The following is a 13,617-nucleotide window of genomic DNA, read 5'->3' on the forward strand; positions in this document are numbered from 1 at the left end:
TAACTACTATAATACTGCCTCCTATATACAAGAATATAACTACTATAATACTGCCCCTATATACAAGAATATAACTACTATAATACTGCCTCCTATATACAAGAATATAACTACTATAATACTGCTCCTATATACAAGAATATAACTACTATAATACTGCTCCTATATACAAGAATATAACTACAATAAAACTGCTCCTATATACAAGAATATAACTACTATAATACTGCTCCTATATACAAGAATATAACTACTATAATACTGCTCCTATATACAAGAATATAACTACTATAATACTGACACCTATATACAAGAATATAACTACTATAATACTGCCCCCTATATACAAGAATATAACTACTATAATACTGCTCCTATATACAAGAATAGAACTACTATAATACTGCCTCCTATATACAAGAATATAACTACTATAATACTGCCCCTATATACAAGAATATAACTACTATAATACTGCCCCTATATACAAGAATATAACTACTACAATAATACTGCTCCTACATACAAGAATATAACTACTATAATACTGCCCCTATATACAAGAATATACCTACTATAATACTGCCCCTATATACAAGAATATAACTACTATAATACTGCCTCCTATATACAAGAATATAACTACTATAATACAGCTCTTATATTCAAGAATATACTGTAACTACTATATATATACTGCCCCCTTTAGTATATATATCTGAGGCTGTGTATACAGTATGTTATGTATATGATATTCTACTTATAAAGAAAAGCTCTAGTCATTATATATGCAACCATTGAGTTTACACCAGAATTTATCATATAACCTTCGCTTGAAAATCTCCCACAAATAAACATGATGCTATAGATCAATATTTTACACAGCAAATCCAATATGTCTCCAAGTATCATTTAATCCTTATCTAGTTTTCCCCCAGTTAAAACTCAGAAAAAAAATAAAACTACAAAAATTGTATGTTTATCCCTCTTGGAGGACAATTGAACTGGAGGAGACTTTTGACTGTATAGACTCCGAGATTTGAAATCTATACTTTAGGCATTAAACCACATCTGATACGGCAATTTTCTCCACACAACAGGCCCTTTTCTGTACACTAAGAATTGTCTTTGTCAGCAAAGTAATTTTACCACCGACATACAGGAATTATCCAGGAATCCAACCGAGCAGATGTCACTTATAACTTATTTAGCTGTAAATACCTTGTTAGTAAAGAGGGGGCTCTGCGCAGCCAAAACTTGTCCGGAAAAATAAATATCTCACGCAGAGGTAAGAAAGAAACGGTAATCCGAGGATTGGAAAGATTTGATCAGGAGACGTTTAAGCTGTAAAACACCACATTACTGCAATTTTCGTCTTCCCGTGTAATGAAAATTCCATCCTTTGTCGGAGTCATTATATTGCACTTATTTTAGATGGAGTCCGTTACCGACTGGAGGTCTCGGCAAAAGATTTAAATTAGAATTAGATGGAGCCGCTGCCCAGCTGCAAAGACAGCGTTAGGTCTAATTACAAAGCAACCGAAACGTGCGCGTTGTGCGAGGGCTTTCTGTTGGACGCCATCTAACCTACATTTAATGCTAAACACTTTTTTTTTTTGTATTTTCAGCTGCCAAAAAGCATTAAACAAGTAGCTGCACCACGCTGAACCCTGAACACCGGCAGCCGGAGAAAGAAACAATTCACAATTACAATGTTGCGAGATTAAAGTAAAATATGAGCCAAACGGTTTCATCATGGTGGATGTCGCAGCTTTGACCATGTGGGGAGGGAAACTTTCTGCTCTATTTACACGCAGCAGATTTGATGCAGAAATCCACGTGATCACCACCAAAACAACCCCCAAATGTATCCACACGCTGCGTTAATTATAAGCGGAAAAAACGCTCCGAAATTGACTGGCTGTGCGTTTTTTAGTCCGCGGCATGTCAAATGTATTTGAGTAATCGCTGCTTTTGTGTTGCGTCTTCCCCATGGAATTCAATGGGGAGGTAAAAACCTGCAGCAAATAGAGGTTGCAATTTTTTTTGCGACGGAAAAGCAGCGATTCCGCCGCAAAAAAAACGCTACTCGGAAAAAAAAAAAATTATACTTACCCAGGCCTCCTGGGAGGACTTTTCTTCCCATGTGACCACTGTAGCCAATCACAGGCTGCAGCAGTCACATGGGATGAAACATCACCCTAGGTCTGCAGAACGCCATGATGTTGGTGGGACGCATTGCCATGGTAAGTATACACTCTTTATGTGCAGCTTTCCGCAGTGGACACTCTGGCCGAAAAACTGCACCACAATTTGGTGCATTTTTTTGGCCAGAATTCCCTGCGGCGCACAGGACGGACACGTTGTGTGCTTTTACGCAGTGTATACGCCTAGTGTGAACATACCCGAAGAGTTCAGCATACAATAATTCTGTGTTGATCCATTGACTCAATTTCACTTATAATTGTTACGGCCTGCACGACTTTGCCAAAAATAAGCTGCTGTGTGCACTCTTTCTTTTGTAAGCTCAGACGCTTGTGCTCTGAACGTCTCCTGCCTTCAGTTTCTGGGACAGGAAGTAGCTGTCTGACACCTACTTCCTGTTTGTAATTTTACTGTCACTCTTTTTCTCTCTCTTCTACAGTTCTCCCTGGCAGTCAATCACAGTGAGAGAACCTATCCCTTTTAGGGTATGTTCACACGGCCTATTTTCGGGTGTTTTTCAGGCCACAAACGGCCTAAAAATCTGAATCAGAATTCCTCCAAACATCTGCCCATTGATTTCAATGGGAAAAACTGCGTTCTGTTCCGACGGGCCGTTTTTTTAAAAAAACGGCTGAGAAAAAGAAGTGCAGGTCACTTCTTGGGGCGTTTTTGGAGCCATTTTTCATAGACTCTATTGAAAACAGCCCCAAAAACAACCGCAAAAAACGCAGTGAAAATCGCCAGTGGCTTAAAAAACGTCTGAAAATCAAGAGCTGTTTTCCCTTGAAAACAGCTCCGTATTTTCAGACATCTTTTAGTTTGCGTGTGAACAGAGCCTTACTGTGCAGGGACTTGATTGAATGTCTACCTATAAACGCTCGTTCCCGATCATTGTGTAAAAAGGGCCATGATCAGCTGATGAATGAGCACAAGCTTGTTCATTGGTTGATCTGATCATTTATGTGGCCAATAAAATGGGCGCAAGTCGGCAGAACATCTCCCTGTGTAAACGACACAATGGAAATGTATGAGGAGAAATGATCGTAATAACGATCGCTCATCCCCAATCATAACCGATCATTGATCCTTGAGATAGGAACAAACGAGCTGATAAACGAGCTGTCTCATTGATCAGCGCTCGCTTTCATGGCCCATATCGGACCATGTAAAAGGATCTTAAACGGTCACAATATTGTTTAAATCTTTGGAAATACAGATGTAGTCATCTTTATCTGGACTCTTAACACTTTAAATACACAGGGGCAAGAAACTTTAACTTGACCTTTTCAATGGCTTTTGTTGTGTGATATCACGCTGCAGCAAGTTATCAGAGTCAAGATAAACTTGGCTACATCTGTACACTTTAAGGATTAGAATGTCCTACTGCAGTGAAATGAAGCTCATAATGTCTCTATGTTGAATCAATAAAGGGTTAATTTTCAGCATTTATAGACCGGTATAATGTGCTCTATGTATCAGCGAAGGCGAACGGCTAATATAATGTTGTGGAGGGGGGGTGAATTCCTGGTATATTATAACAATCTACAACGGACAAGACGTTACATGACTTTATTGAAACTTCACCTGAGTGATATTGGAAAACTTAGTCTGACAGTGCGAGACAGATCTCCGATTTCCAACCTGGCTAGCCATAGCACCGGCCTAATCTGATATCAAGTGCCGGTCTAGACGCCAGCGTCGGCTCTTCCACCCAGACACTCAATAGTTCTTCATTAAAACATCATTGCTAACTCTATTTCCAACTGCTAGTGAAGTTGAGGTCTCCGATCTGAGCACTTGCTGCTGACACAGCGCCCGGCCGCCCGCACGAGGATGCCCGCTCTTATACAATCACGCCAACAAGGAGAACACGGGAGGAACAAGCACTGGCAGCAGTCCGGGAGCAAATGCAACTTCTAAAAAAGACTGAATCTGTGTATTTATTCTGTAAAGGGCCCAATACTGGAGATACCCTATAGTACATAGTATTCAGATTCCCGCATGTGGGGGAGGGGAGCGCATGGTGGGACAATATTAGGTCATTTATTGCATCATGAAAATGTAACTGTACATAACAATGCGTGGATGTGAGTTGAGATACACAGCTCAGCAGACAGTATCACACAAGATAGGATTAGATACAGCGGCTCAGCAGAGAGTATCACACGACGGGATTAGATACACCGGTTCAGCAGACAGTATCACACATGATGGGATTAGATACAGTGGCTCAGTAAACAGTATAAGGGCTTGTCCACACGTAACGTAATTGTTGCATATTTTCCGTCCGGAATTGCGGACGGAAAAAATGCAGCAGAATAGAGTAGCAGCAATGTGTGCGAGATTTAACAAATCTCATCCACACGCTGCGTAAATTGCTGAAATTGACCTCAGCATGTCAATTTCTGCTGCGGAAAGTGTCCAGAATTGCTGCGCTTTTTTACCATATGTCACCATCCCCCAACATAGGGAAAAACGTAGTCAAAACTGCAGAAAAAGGTGCGTTTTTGCAGATATTCTGCTACGTGTTGACGGACATAAAATACGGAGCTTTTCAAGGGAAAGCAGCCTCTGATTTTCAGCCGTTTTTTTTGCATCAAGCGTTTTTGATGCGTCTTTACGGCCGTTGTTTGGAGCCGTTTTTTTATTTTAAAAAAATGGCTCAAGAAGTGACATGCAGTTCTTTTTTACGGGGCATTTTTACAAACGGCCGCGTAAAAAAACACCCTGTGGGAACGAAACACTGTTTTTCCCTTTGGAATCAATGGGCAGATGTTTGAAGCTGTGTGAACATAACCCTCAGGATGCCGTCACATGCAACAGATTTTGTTGCAGAAATTTCTGCAGCTGAATATCAGTTCCATTCATCTTAATGTGGTCGTTTCTGCAGCAGGTGCCGGGAATTCTAGACGTTCTATTCAAATGAACAAAGTCCTTACATAACTGGCTTAGATACATCAGCTCAGCAACAGTATCGTATATGATAGGCTTAGATACACCAGCTCAGTAACCAGTATTAGACATGATATTCTTAGATACAACAGCTCAGCTTAGATACCGCACAATAGGCTTAGATACACCAGTTCAGCAGCATAGTATCACGTATGGTAGACTTAGATACACCAGTTCAGCAGCATAGTATCACGTATGGTAGACTTAGATACACCAGTTCAGCAGCATAGTATCACGTATGGTAGACTTAGATACACCAGTTCAGCAGCACACTATCTCTGGATAAGACAGGCGGCTTGTATTGCGGAGCGCTCCGCTCTCCTCAGGATCAGCCGTGAAGCCTCCTACATGCTGTAAACTATTGCACCAACAAACAGAAGTCGTGATGTCATCCGGGATCTTCACGACTTCTTCACACATTTTCTTCCGAGCTGCCGGTTTAATGTCTCCAGGAGCCAGAAGGAAACTTGGAGTACGGACAGGAATCTGAATAAGTTGCCATTAATTGCCACAAATAATTCCCAGAGGAGCGAAAAGGTTATAATTTACAGAAATCTTCTCTCAAGCGTTTTACAGAATGCAAGGAGTGCAGCACAGACCCAGATCACCATCATCATCATCAATATCAATCATCATCACCCATCATCCATCATCATGATCAATCAATCATCAATATCAATCATCATCCATCATCCATCACCATCATCAATTATTATCATCATCACCATCAATCATCATCATCAATCATTATCTAATAAGCAGAACTGGATCTATGTTACATACATTGTATCCTGATGCTCTATAGCCTAAGGACTAAAAGAATTGAAATTTAGATTTTATTGAAATATTTTACCAATTAGCAAAAAATTATAAAAAAAAATCGATCACGTTTGACTGGTTCTACCTACAAACTATGCGTATGGAGCTTAACGGTCTCCCATAGGAACAGGACAATCATTTTTTTTTTCCCCCAGAGACAGTCAGTTTTCCCCTCCTAGTATAATAACACAGAAGCTCGGCAAAGCCAAATGTTAATTTGTGAGCGTTGTGCACGATAGATGACGTCTAATAACAGCTACTGTAATACATATCAACACTTCTGTCGCGATAAAACAGTTTTTTAGCTACGCACCAGTGTCTGCTGTATGTTCCGGCAGGTTTCTGTATACCTCCTTTTTACAGGACCTGCTTTCTCTATCATTTTGCTTGTGGAGCTGCAGGTTCAGAGCTCAGTGGGCATTCCCTATGACGTTTGAAGTTGCTCTCTCTCCCATCTATTCTCTCAATGCTCTGTCCTCCTACTATTCTCCCTTGTTTAGGCCTTATTGAGACGAACGGATTTTATGTCTGTGTGTTGTCCGTTTAAATAACCGACAGCACACGGACCCATGAAAATCTATGGGGGAATTCACACATGCTTGATTTTTCACCCAGCGTTTGTCCATTGTGTGAAACTCACTGTATGTCCTATTTTAGTCAGTTTTTGCAGACCACATCACCCACTGAACTCTATGGGTGCGTGAAAAACATGGACGACAATTATGTGCTGTCTGTGTTTCCCGCACCAGTTGCTAAAGAAATACAGAGGAAAAAAATTAAAACAATAACAGGAAGTGCAGAAACACGGACATGAAAAACTGTTGCCACATGGAACTGAAATGCATGAAATACGGTCCATTTTTTGCAGACGCAAAACGGACACACTCGTCTGCATAAGGTCCTGCTGACATATTGAAGCTGTGATTTCTGCGGGGGGAAAAATGCAGCTTGGAAATACACTCAGGGATATGGAACCCCCTCAGTGTAAATTATAACAACCTTCTGCTGGCCTCTATAGTCTTCTAGCAAGCAGCAGTGGAGTAATACATGATTATAGGACCAGACAACACAGAGTGTTTGTAGTCTGTTACCATGGAGACACATAGGTCTGCATCAAAGTTCTGGAAAAAGTCTACATGCCAAAGTACAATTAAATGTAAAAAAAATAAATAAAATCCTAACCATTGTTGGGAATATATTCAGAGCTCATACATATTTTACAGCTGAGGGTTTGTTACAATTTTATCTAATCTAGATAATCCTCTGTAAACTAAACACACCAGCAGCATAAATCACTCTCGAATAGTTTGTCATAATGTATCAGTTCAGGTATCTATCAGTCCGGAGTCCAGACTGTTTAGCTTGGAGAGGATCGGCAAAAACTACTGCTGTGAGAATTATTAGGTTATACTTGCTTTTCATGCGCTGACAGCAAGCAGAGATCTTAAAAATGCAGAGTAACTGGCACATATAGCATATTAGTAAGTTAAAGCTTTTTTTTGTTTTTGTTTTTTTACATAAAACCAGAAGTCTTTGCTAATATTAAACAGGTTTCAATTGATATTTTACAATATTCTGTTCATTTCACTTTGTATTTCCTCGTTTGCTTTTTGCATCTCCACATCCTGACATTCGCAGCTGCCGTGCTACCGAGTCCTGGGCAGCGATGAATAACCTCCAGCAGCAGGTGCCTTGGCTCAGCCGTGTACCACTATGACACCGTGTTGGTCCAAGTTTTTCGGCTCAGTTGGTTTAGCAGGTGACCCCGTGCCTGCCGCGCCTCCATTCAAGACGTCGCTGTCACCGAGGCAGATGTGATTTCAAACATCCCCGAACTCTGGAGAGTTGAACCTACATCTCGTCTCGTTGGTTTCCAAGTTTTGAGCGTTGGTTCATTTGCAGACTAAGCTCTCTGGTGGGCACCCGAACCGCGTGCATACGGGGAAAGAATTCAGAATCCAGCAGCAAATTTGCATTTCATGAGTCAATATATTACAGCGTCACCGTATTTTACTAAGAGACTTGGAAGCCGTGGGAGTCATTAGCTCGCAGTGTGCACTTCATTACTTATAGATGCAGTCAAACATTGGCAACGGCTCGAGATTTACCTGTTTATATAAATGGACACGTATTTAGAATCGACTAACGGAAGCAGCGCACGTAACCTGACGGCAGAAACTAGTGCAAAGCACTAACACCGCTCAGGCGATCGGGGATCCAGGTGACCAACCAGACCGCTGCATGTGTAGAGTATTGTAGATTATAATCCAGACCACACCCAGGGTAGATTATTATACTATTATATTACTATTGCATAGTCTAAGGCCAATCTTATACAGCTGCAGTACTGCAACATTTTAGGGTTCATATTGCGCCTACAACACGCAGATCCCCACGATTTTACGTATTTGACTTAGAGCCCCAATAGCTCGATCTCATGGTCATCTGCGGGCCCACAATACAAGGAGCTCTGATAAGAAAGAAGAAATTGAAGTTTAGCTTTGGTTGTAGCCGGGATTTTGATCAATGTCTCCTTATAGAAATGTAACCCCTTGGGGACTGAGACATTTTTTGGTTTTTCGTTTTCGTTTTTCACGCCCCGCCTTCCAAGAGCCATAACTCTTTTTTATTTTTCATCAATAGAGCGGTGTGAGGGCTTATTTTTTTTGAGGGAGAAGTTGTAGTTTCTATTGGTAGAATGTCAAGTACCATATAATGTACTGGGAAACTGAAAAAAAATCTTTGCAGGCTGGAATTGGGAAAAAACAGCGATTCCTCCATTGTTTTTTGGGTTTCGTTTTTACATCTTCCACCGAGCGGTAAAAATGACAACTAAACTTTATTCTATGGCTCAATACAGTTACGGTGATGTATATTGTTTTTTTATATATATATTTTAGTACATTTAAAAAAAAAATAAAAAAAAATACGTTTTTGTTAAAAAAAAAAAAAAAATAGTTTTGTGTCGCCACATCCTGAGTCTCATATTTTTTTTATTTTTTCGTCGATTGAGCAAAGTGAGGGATTCGTTTTTGCGGGACGAGCTGTAGTTTTTGGTGCATACACCTTTTTGATCACTTTTTATTACCCTTTATTTTAGTTGACCTAAAAACGGCGATTTTGTCATTTTAAATTTCTTATGGTGTTCACTGTGCACATTAAATAATGCCATATTGTAATAGTTCAGACTTTTACGGACGCAGCGATACAAATTTTGTTGACTTTTTTTACATTACTTTAGAGGAAAAATAGGAAAAGGTTTTTTTTTTTTTTTACTTTTAATATTTCACTACTAAAAACGTGATTTGACTTTTTTTTTTTTTACACATTTTATTAGCCCCCTAGGGGAGTTGAACCAGCAATCGTTAGATCGCTGGTACAATACACCGCAATACTAATGTATTGCAGAATATAGTCATTTTTACATGCTTTTGTTAAGCCCGGCCACAGCAAAGTGAAGGCAGTCCTGGAGGCCTTCGTTAGGCCCATGGGCTGCCATGAGAACCATCAGCACCCCCCGATCTTGTTGCGGGTGGCTGTCGGTGGGGGCAGCCACCCTCATCTTATCTATGCCTCAGATGCTACAGTCGTGATTGACCGCAGCAGTTGAGGGGTTAAACGGCCAGGAACAGCGCGATCGCTGTTCCTGGCCGTTAGTCCCAGGTGTCAGCTGTAAAACACAGCTGACACCCGCAGCGTATGAAGCACGCTCAGCACGCTCCATATATCACCCCTCGCACTAGGACGTAATAGCACGTCAAGATGCCCGAAGGGGTTAACATAGCTTATATCTAACCCCCATTGAATTAACATGCAGGTTTATAGGGAACTCTGGGAACATGCTGAAACTTTTAGGGGTTCTTCGCTTTGAACAATCTCTTCCTGTTAGAAAAGTCTCTTGAAAATAGGCTGATCAGAAAGTGTCCCCCTGCTCGGACCCCCAGCGATCAGCAGTAATCTGTGGGGAAACCTGGCAGTAAGTGTTCAATTTACCTTCAGCGCCACCACAGGGGATATGAAGTATTACACAGTGTCCATTCATAGCAATGTGTTATCTGTGTAATGCAGGACAGGACATGTCCTCCAGAGACTATAACCGCTCCCCACTGACCTTAAGATGCGGATCCTGAGGACCCCCGCTATTACCTCAGAATTCACTAATAGGATGTATGGAGTCTAGACTATATAAAAATTTATTTTCCAAACTGGAAAACCCCTTAAAGAAGCAACTCCAACAATCTACATTAAAAAAATTAAAAAAAAGCACATCTATTGTAAAGTGCGGAAACAAAAAAAGATCATTGCTTTACACTGCAGCATTTCTGCTACTTTGAACATTGAAAACCGTGAGCATAGGCTAGATCACAACACATTCAGGCCTTATTTAGACGAGCGTGTCCGTTTCGCGTCCGCAAAAAAACTGAGCGTATTTTATGCATTTCAGTTCCGTGTGGCATCAGTGCTCCTGTTTTTTTTTTTCTCAGCATTTCATTAGCAACTTGTGCGTGAAAAACACGGACAGCATACAGATGTCATCCGTCCGCTGTCCGTGTTTTTCACGCACCAAATGACTTCAATGGGTGATGTGGTTTTGCAAAAACGGACCAAAATAGGACATGCATTGAGCTTCGGACACACGTTGTGTGAAGAAACACGGAAGTGTGAACAGCCCCATCCAATTGCATAGGTTGCGTTCCGACTTGTTTAACGGACAGCACACGGACGCATAATATGCTCGTCTGAGTAAGGACTAAAACTACATATGTAACCTTAAAGGAAATAATTAAAAGGAAAAACAAGAAGACTCCTAGTGGATAACATTTTTAGGACCGTGATCACTTGCAGCTTTCCCTGAAGCTTCATGTCCTCATACCAAAATCAGATCTCGTAAATCGCTTATATTTTGAGTTTATAGTCTGTGGCAAACCTGGAGTCTCGGAAAATAGAAAAAGTCTACTGTGAACTATAAGGAAAAATGTTACAAAATGTTCACTAGCAGATGCGGGTATTGTGATCATGCTTAAGAATTAATATTACTCTTGGGGCCACAAACTGGTTGCCAGGAAAGTATTTAGCCCCCACCTAACCCTCTCTAGACCGTTGCCAATAAAAGGGGTTGTCCAGGATTAGAAAAAAAGGGTCTCTTTTTTTCCCCCTATAAAACAGTGCCACTCTTGTATGTGAGCGGTGTCTAGTATTGCAGCTAAGCCCCATTAACATGAACAGGTTTGAGCTGCAATTCCAGACACAGCCTATGGACGCTGTTTGTTGGGAAAAAAATAACTCAGGAAAAACGCCTTAAATTTACTGTTAGGGTGGCTCTATTGTTTGCATTAGATTATTAAAAACAAATCAATAAGAGAATTTGGATAAAAAATTAAAATGTGTACAGTTTTTGGATTCATTTGCATTTGCCATTAATAATAAACATTGTTCATGCACCCAGGGAATCAAATACTCAGAAAATGTTCCAATGCTCCATTACAGCTAATAACACGGAAGATCTTATTTTTGGATTTTACTGCAGTTTCCTGTGTTTTTAGTGTCCATTTATAAAATATTTTCTCTCCATTTCACAGATTACTCTTTGATGTAGAAAATGACAGCACTTGTATGAAATTACAGGACTATTGTTGTACTTTAGATTTTCTAAGACTTTTCAAGTGAATTGTAATCTTACTTGAGGTTTCCATTTTCGTTCTACGGGGTTATACATTCAGAGGTTTGAAATATATATCGGTCATGTAACGCCAGCAACAGAAAACACTCGGCAACGCAAAACAAAGTACCCTTCAAAATTACTTATACATAGTTATTAAGTCTACGTAATTTTGTTTTTTTTATTGTTTTCATTTGAAATTAATCTAAACAGATTATTAATTAAATCATCTAAATCAATCTAATTCCTAACAGACATTACATAACTACCGCCAAAATTCAACTAAATCAGAAGATGACAACAAAAAAACACAATGAAATTGCACTCACTATTTTTTCTTTCAATAGAGCTACTATATTATAATGTACAAGACTATAACTACTATTATACTGCTCCTATATACAAGAATATAACTACTATAATACTGCCCCTATATACAAGAATATAACTACTATAATACTGCCCCTATATACAAGAATATAACTACTATAATACTGCCCCTATATACAAGAATATAACTACTATAATACTGCCCCTATATACAAGAATATAACTACTATAATACTGCCCCTATATACAAGAATATAACTACTATAATACTGCCCCCTATATACAAGAATATAACTACTATAATACTGCTCCTATATACAAGAATATAACTACTATAATACTGCCCCTATATACAAGAATATAACTACTATAATACTGCTCCTATATACAAGAATATAACTACTATAATACTGCCCCTATATACAAGAATATAACTACTATAATACTGCCCCATATATACAAGAATATATCTACTATAATACTGCTCCCTATATACAAGAATATGACTACTATAATACTGCTCCTATATACAAGAATATAACTACTATTATACTGCTCCTATATACAAGAATATAACTACTATAATACTGCCCCTATATACAAGAATATGACTACTATAATACTGCTCCTATATACAAGAATATAACTACTATTATACTGCTCCTATATACAAGAATATAACTACTATAATACTGCCCCTATATACAAGAATATAACTACTATAATACTGCCTCCTATATACAAGAATATAACTACTATAATACTGCTCCTATATACAAGAATATAACTACTATAATACTGCTCCTATATACAGGAATATAACTACTATAATACTGCCCCTATATACAATATAACTACTATAATACTGCCCTCTATGCACAAGAATATAACTACTATAATACTGCCCCTATATACAAGAATATAAATACCAAAATACTGCCCCTATATACAAGAATATAACTACTATAATACTGCCCCAATATACAAGAATATAACTACTATAATACTGCCCCTATATACAAAAATATAACTACTATAATACTGCCCCTATATACAAGAATATAAATACTAATACTGCCCTCTATGCACAAGAATATAACTACTATAATACTGCCCCTATATACAAGAATATAAATACTATAATACTGCCCCTATATACAAGAATATAACAACTATAATACTGCCCCTATATACAAGAATATAACAACTATAATACTGCTCCTATATACAAGAATATAACTACTATAATACTGCCCCTATATACAAGAATATAACTACTATAATACTGCTCCTATATACAAGAATATAACTACTATAATACTGCCCCTATATACAAGAATATAACTACTATAATACTGCCCCTATATACAAGAATATAACTACTATAATACTGCTCCTATATACAAGAATAGAACTACTATAATACTACCCCCTATATACAAGAATATAACTACTATAATACTGCTCCTATATACAAGAATATAAATACTATAATACTGCTCCTATATACAAGAATATAACTACTATAATACTGGCCTCCTATATACGAGAATATAACTACTATAATACTGCCCCCTATATACAAGAATATAACTACTATAACACTGCTCCTATATACAAGAATATATCTACTATAATACTGACCCCTATAT

At 38.7% G+C, this 13,617-nt stretch overlaps 1 protein-coding gene and 1 long non-coding RNA gene across 3 annotated transcripts in view; one reads left to right on the forward strand and one right to left on the reverse strand.

Annotated features, from left to right (window-relative positions):
* LOC142659965 (uncharacterized) overlaps positions 1-1,689 on the forward strand; it is a 56,014-nt gene extending 54,325 nt beyond the window's left edge. Inside the window, exon 3 of the long non-coding RNA XR_012850397.1 lies at positions 1,629-1,689. This is a non-coding gene — a long non-coding RNA (uncharacterized LOC142659965). The remainder of the gene's footprint in view (positions 1-1,628) is intronic.
* PCDH11X (protocadherin 11 X-linked) overlaps positions 1-13,617 on the reverse strand; it is a 1,026,455-nt gene that overhangs the window by 625,803 nt on the left and 387,035 nt on the right. The gene's annotated exons all lie outside the window — the stretch shown is intronic.

This window comes from Rhinoderma darwinii, chromosome 8 (assembly GCF_050947455.1).
Source record: "Rhinoderma darwinii isolate aRhiDar2 chromosome 8, aRhiDar2.hap1, whole genome shotgun sequence".
Lineage (NCBI taxonomy): Eukaryota > Metazoa > Chordata > Amphibia > Anura > Rhinodermatidae > Rhinoderma > Rhinoderma darwinii.